Source organism: Rhinopithecus bieti, unplaced genomic scaffold (assembly GCF_001698545.2).
Source record: "Rhinopithecus bieti isolate Rb0 unplaced genomic scaffold, ASM169854v2 scaffold_13857, whole genome shotgun sequence".
Lineage (NCBI taxonomy): Eukaryota > Metazoa > Chordata > Mammalia > Primates > Cercopithecidae > Rhinopithecus > Rhinopithecus bieti.
Window position 1 is genome coordinate 782,655 of NW_016807741.1, and position 6,166 is coordinate 788,820.

The 6,166-nt window shown below is 42.0% G+C and overlaps 1 pseudogene; it reads right to left on the reverse strand.

The window, feature by feature from the left end:
* Positions 1-233: 233 nt before the first annotated feature.
* The window catches only part of LOC108536679 (60S ribosomal protein L19 pseudogene), a 22,802-nt pseudogene continuing 16,869 nt past the window's right edge, over positions 234-6,166 (reverse strand).

Below are 6,166 nucleotides of genomic sequence, written 5' to 3' on the forward strand. Positions count from 1 at the left end.
CATTCATCTTTTGTACTCATCAAAATTCATCCCCCTGCACAAGAAAAACGCTGAATCCTTATGAAACAGCTCCTGGCAGGCCTGTGCATCTCAATGCCATATTCCCATGAAAGGACTTCTCTTGGGGTGACCATACATCCTAGTTTTCTCAGGGCAGTTCTGTTTTCCTTTTCTTTTCTTTTCTTTTTTAAGGCTTGTTTTATTTTAATGGCTGATCTATGTAATTATGGTGGTTAGGATGTACAGACAAAGGGGAAGCTTTTTTTCTTGGTCTCTTCCTCCTTGGACAAAGTCTTGATGATCTCCTTCTTCTTGGCCTGGAGGCGCTCTTCACCGAGCTTGCGTGCTTTCTTGGTCTTAAAGCTAAGGGCCTCAGCCTGGTCAGCCCGGAGCTTCTTGTGGGCCTTGCCTGCCTTCAACTTGTGATTGTGTTCCGTGAGAATATGCTTGTTTGTGAACACATTCCCCTGCACCTTCAGGTACAGGCTGTGATACATGTGGCGATCAATCTTCTTCGATTCACGATATCTTCCAAGCAACCAGTGCAGAATCCTCATTCTCCTCATCCAAGTGATCTTCTCTGGCATTTGAGCATTGGCTGTACCCTTGAGCTAACCTGTGTCCATGTGCCTGCCCTTCTGGCGGGCTAAGATGCTTTTCTGGCATCCAGCCCAAGAATGGACCGTCACAGGCTTGTGGATGATCAGCCCAACTTTGATCAGCTTCCGGATCTGCTGATAGGAGTTGGCGTTGATGATTTCGCTGGTCTCACTGGGGTCAAGCCAGACCTTCTTGCTACCGTGGAGGGTACTCGTGGTGAGCCTCTTCTGAAGCCTGAATATCCTTGTGGCTTCGGCCACAGCAGTGACAAAGGACAGTGCCGGTTTATGCTTGTAGTCCCAGTGTACCTATTCATACTCATCCTCTCCTGCTTCCCTCACTCTCTAAAGTATTCAATTGGGTGATAAATTGTATGGTCACTCTAGGTTGTCACATTCTGATATTTTTACTTTTGTAAAAAAAAAGAATCCAGACTGCATTGTCCAGTGTTTTCATCAGCAAGTCATCACTTGCTTGTACCTGACTCCACTGAAGGCTGGAGCCATGAAGGACAAACCCATGATGAGGAAAACCAGCATTTAAATCCCAGTGGAAGGACTCTTGTTTTGTGTCCTCCTCATCAACCACTGCAGCAACTCCACTATAGAACCTGAGGTGCCCCAATTTATACACAATAATTTGTATTTGGGGATCCAAATTAATTTTGTATCCCAAAAGGAACACTTTTGAAGGGTACCACCTACAGGATTTTTGTTTGTTTGTTTGTTTGTTTGCTTTTTCTTTTTGTTTTTTGTTTGGAGTCAGGTTCTCTCTCTGTCACCCAGGCTGGAGTGCAATAGTGAGACTATACTCACTACCGCCTCCAATTCCTAGGCTCATGTGATCCTCCAGCCTCAGCCTCCTGAGTAGCTCAAACTACAGGCATCCACAGCTATGCCCAGTTAGTTTTTAATTTTTTTGTGGGAATGGAGTCTTGCTATGGTGCTCAGGCTGGTCTCAAACTCCTGGCCTCAAGTGACCCTCCTGCCTTGGCCTTCCAAGTTGCTGGGACTACAGGCATGAGCCCCTACTCCCAGCTTTTAGGTTCTTTAAAAACAACGTTTTTTAAGATGATTTCAGTCACGATGCAAGCATAATTTGATTTAACAAGATCATCCAGAACAGAATTGTTTTAGGTTATAATCAATCTAGCAGAAGAGACACACGAGTTGTTATTCATTTAGGGCTGTTTCTATTCTAAATATTCTATCTGTTTCTACTATCATGATACTCCATCATTTATATTCACTCCTAGTTCTGATCATATATGTGTTGCCTCAAATTGGGATGCCCATCTATAGATAAACATTTATAAAAAGTGGGCATTAAGTTTCCATGCTACATTTTGTGCACGATATTGGGACCCTGATAAAGTGCATTTCATTGGCAATTTCAGCAAAGACTATGGATGTATATTTTTAAAGGATGACTCTTCAAGTTTTCTACAGGACACAGTACAAGCCTTTGTGTATAACTACAAAATCAAACAGTTATATTTTACCTTTTGTGGCACTGGCCTTGACAGTCATACAACTAGAGACTATTAAGGTTAAGAATTCTGCATGTGTCCTGCAGCTAATAAAAGGCAGAACCAGAATTTGATTCAGTTCTGTCTGGCTCCCAAATCTACCATCTATGGGCTAAACATTCCTTCTGTTAGGTTTTATAGAATACGATTTTTAATTTTTAATTGACAAATAAAAGTTGTACATATTCATGGGGTATATAGTGATGCTTCTATACATATAATGTACAGTGATCAGGTCAGGGTAATTAGCATATCCGTCATCTCAAACATTTATCATTTATTTGTATTGGGAATGTTCAATATCCTCCTTTGAGCTATTTGAAACTATGTATTGTTGAGGATGTAATTTGGAATGCCTTTGCCATCCTGGTCCCTATGGTCAAGAGGTACTTGAATAATCTCTGACTGCTTCAGTGCAAAGTGCAGGACTGACAGGGCTGCCCCATGGGGTGTCTCAGGCAGAGCACACCAGCCCCTATCCAGCCACCCCATGCAGCCTGAGATCACGGGGTGTTTCTGCAGGCCCATCGATCCCACTGTGAGCTTCCCACCATTCTGTAGCTTCCAAGTGTTTGCTAGTTGTGCAGCTGTTGCGAAGCCGTTTCTTCCTCGTCCTGTACTCACTTGGGCTTTTGCCCCAAGTGCAGCCTTAGCCCCCCTGCTAAGCTTCATCTTAGTCATTTAGCCCAGCATATTGACTCTCAAGATCTTGTGGGAGCTTCATTCCATCATCAGTCACCCTCAATTCTACCACTTCTGTCGATTTCACCAACACAGAAGTTGTACGGTGTTATCCATTCATTTATTGTTGGACTCCTCTTTCCTGAACTCTGCTATGGGCCATCACTATTCCAGGCCCTGGGGGACACAGCAGTGAGCCAGGCAAAGGCCCTGCCTGCGTGGAGTGTACATTTCACTGCAGGAGACAAGTAATGAACAGATAAATGAGTGGTTAAGATAATCCCAGGCACTGATGAAACTCATGAAGAAAAGTAAGGTGTGCTATGGGGTTGGAGGGATGTGCTATTTTAATAGGGTGGCCAAAGGCAGTGAGGATTGAGCAGAGTCCTTAGTTAAATGTGAGAATGAGCCGTGCAATGGCCAGGGAGAAGAGCCTGCGAAGGGAACACGGAGTGACTGCAAGGGGCCCGGGGCAGAAACATGCTGGGCTCATAAGAGAGGAGGGGCCCTGTGGCTGGAGTGTGAGGCCCGCTCCACTGAAGAAGGAATTTGGATTGTATTCTGAGCGAAGGCTGAGAGCAGATATGTCACATAGTCTGACTGACTTTTTGGGGGTATGTGGCAAACACACACATAACATAAAATTTGCCATTTTAACCATTTTTTCAGTGTATGTGGCATTAAGGACAACCACACTGCTGTGCAGCCGCCACTGCCATCATCTCCAGAACTCTTTCATCTTCCCAAACTAAAACTCTGTTTTCATTAAACACCAACTCCCACTCACCTCTCCCCAGTCCCTGGCAACCCCTGTTCTACTTTCTGTCTCTATGGATTTGACTACTCTGGTGCTGAATATTAGTGGAATTATACAGTGTTATCCTTTGGTGTGTGGCTTATTCCACTTAACATAATGTCCTTGAGATGTATCCATGTTGCGTCTTTTATCAGGATTTCCTTCCTTTTTAAGGCTGAATAATGCTCCATTGTATGGAAGGACCACACTTTGTACATCCATTCATCCATTGATAGACACCTGGGTTGCTTCCACCTTTTGGCTGTTATGGAAAATGCTGCTGTGAACACAAGTATGCAAATGTCTCTTTGAGACTTTGCTTTCAGTTCTTTGCGGTATCTCCCCAGTAACGGAATTGCTGGATTATATGGTAATTCTATGTTTAATTTTTTGAGGAACCACCATATTGCTTTTTGCAGTGGCTGAACCATTCTGCCTTCCCACTAACAGTGCATAAGGGTTCCAATTTCTCCATATGCTCAACAACACACAGTATTTCCGTTTTTTGGGGTAGTAGGCATCATAATGATATGTGAAGATGTGAGGTGATATCTGATTTTGATGTGCATTTCCATAGTGATTAGTTATATTAAGCATTTTTTAATATGCTTATCAGTCATTTGAATGTCTTCTTTGGAGAAATGTCTAAGTCCTTTGTCCATTTTTTAAACGGAATTGTTGGTTTTGTGTTTTTGAGTTGTAAGTGTTCTTTCTATACACTAAATAGTAACCCCTTATCAGATATATGATTTGCAAATATGTTCTCCCATCCCATGAGTTGACTTGTTGAGTTTGCTCTGTTGATTGTGTACTTTGATGCAGAAAAGTTTCACATTTTGATGTAGTAAAAGGTACTCATTTGGTCTTGTGTTGCTTGACTTTCAGTGTGATCATCCAGAAGTCATTGCCAAGCAATATCATAAAGACATTATTTTGCTGTATGTTTTCTTATAAAAGTTTTATCATTTTAATTTTTATATTTTGTCTTTGATCTATTTTGAATTAATTTTTGTGTGTGGTACAAGATAAGAGTTCAACTTCATTTTTTCCATATGGATATCCAGTTTTCCCAGCACCATTTCTTAAAAAGACCATCCTTTCCCCATTGAATGCTCTTGGCACCCTTGTCAAATAGTATTTGACCATCCACACAAATGTTCATTTCTGGGCTCTCTATTTTATTGCGTTAGTCTACATGTCTGTCTGTCTTTATGCCAGCACCCCATTGTTTTGATGGCTGTGGCTTTGTAGTAAGCTTTGAAATGAGGAAATGTGAGACCTCCAACTTTGTTCCTCTTTTTTGAGATTATTTTGGCTATTTAGGGTTCGTTGAGATTCTATATGAATTTTAGAATAGATTTTTTTATTTCTGACAAAAACAATGCTGGAATTTCGGGAGAGATTGCATTAAGTCTATAGATTGCTGTGGGTAGTATGACAGCTTAGCAATATTACATCTTCCAATCCATGAACACGGGATGTTTTCCAGTTTTTTGTGTGTGTCTTTTTACGTCTTTCAGCAATATTTCGTGGTTTTTAGTGTACAAGTCTTTTGCCTCCTAAGTTTTATTCCTGAATATTATTTTCTTTCTGATACTATTACAAATAGGATTGTTGTCTTAATTGCCTTTTTGGATTGTTCACTGTTGGTGTATAGAAATGCACTGATTTTTGTGTGATGACTTTGTATCCTGCAATTTGCTAAATTCATTTACTAGTTCTAACAGGTTTTTTTTTTTTGTTGTTGTTGAATCTTTAGGGTTTTCCAACTGTAAAATCATGTCACCTTCACCTGTGAACAGAGATAAACTTATTTCCTTTTTTTATTTGCCTTTTTTTTTTTTTTTCCTAATTGCTATGGCTACAATTTCCAGTACTGTGTTGAATAGAAGTGATAGAAGTGGCAAGAGTGGGCATCCTTCTCTCATTCCTGACCTTAGAGGATCTGGTTGACAGTTTAGAGGCTGTTTCTGGCTGCCTGTGGAGAACAGTCTGGGAGGCAGCAGCGTTGAGGGGCCTGTACAGGTGAGGGACAGTGGGGCTTGGGCTAGGGTGTTGGTGGTGGAGTGAGCAGAGGTCGGTGATGGAGTTTATTCTGGGTAAAATAAGGTGTGCTGATGAAATAGATGTAAAGTTTTAAAGTTCTTCCTCTTCTAGGTAGGCTTTCAAGCTTACATTGGTCAACTGGGGAAAAATTCTGTTCTTACTAACTCCTCTCATAGTGAAGCTGCTCTTCCTCAGGGCTGCTCACTTTAATGGCTGAAAATAGGACTAACACGCCAACATAGAGAAATAAGGATCTGTGTATGGGGGAGGGGGTACGCCATCTCCCTACACGCCAACATAGAGAAATAAGGATCTGTGTATGGGGGAGGGGGTACGCCATCTCCCTACACGCCAACATAGAGAAATAAGGATCTGTGTATGGGGGAGGGGGTACGCCATCTCCCTACACGCCAACATAGAGAAATAAGGATCTGTGTATGGGGGAGGGGGTACGCCATCTCCCTACACGCCAACATAGAGAAATAAGGATCTGTGTATGGGGGAGGGTACGCCAT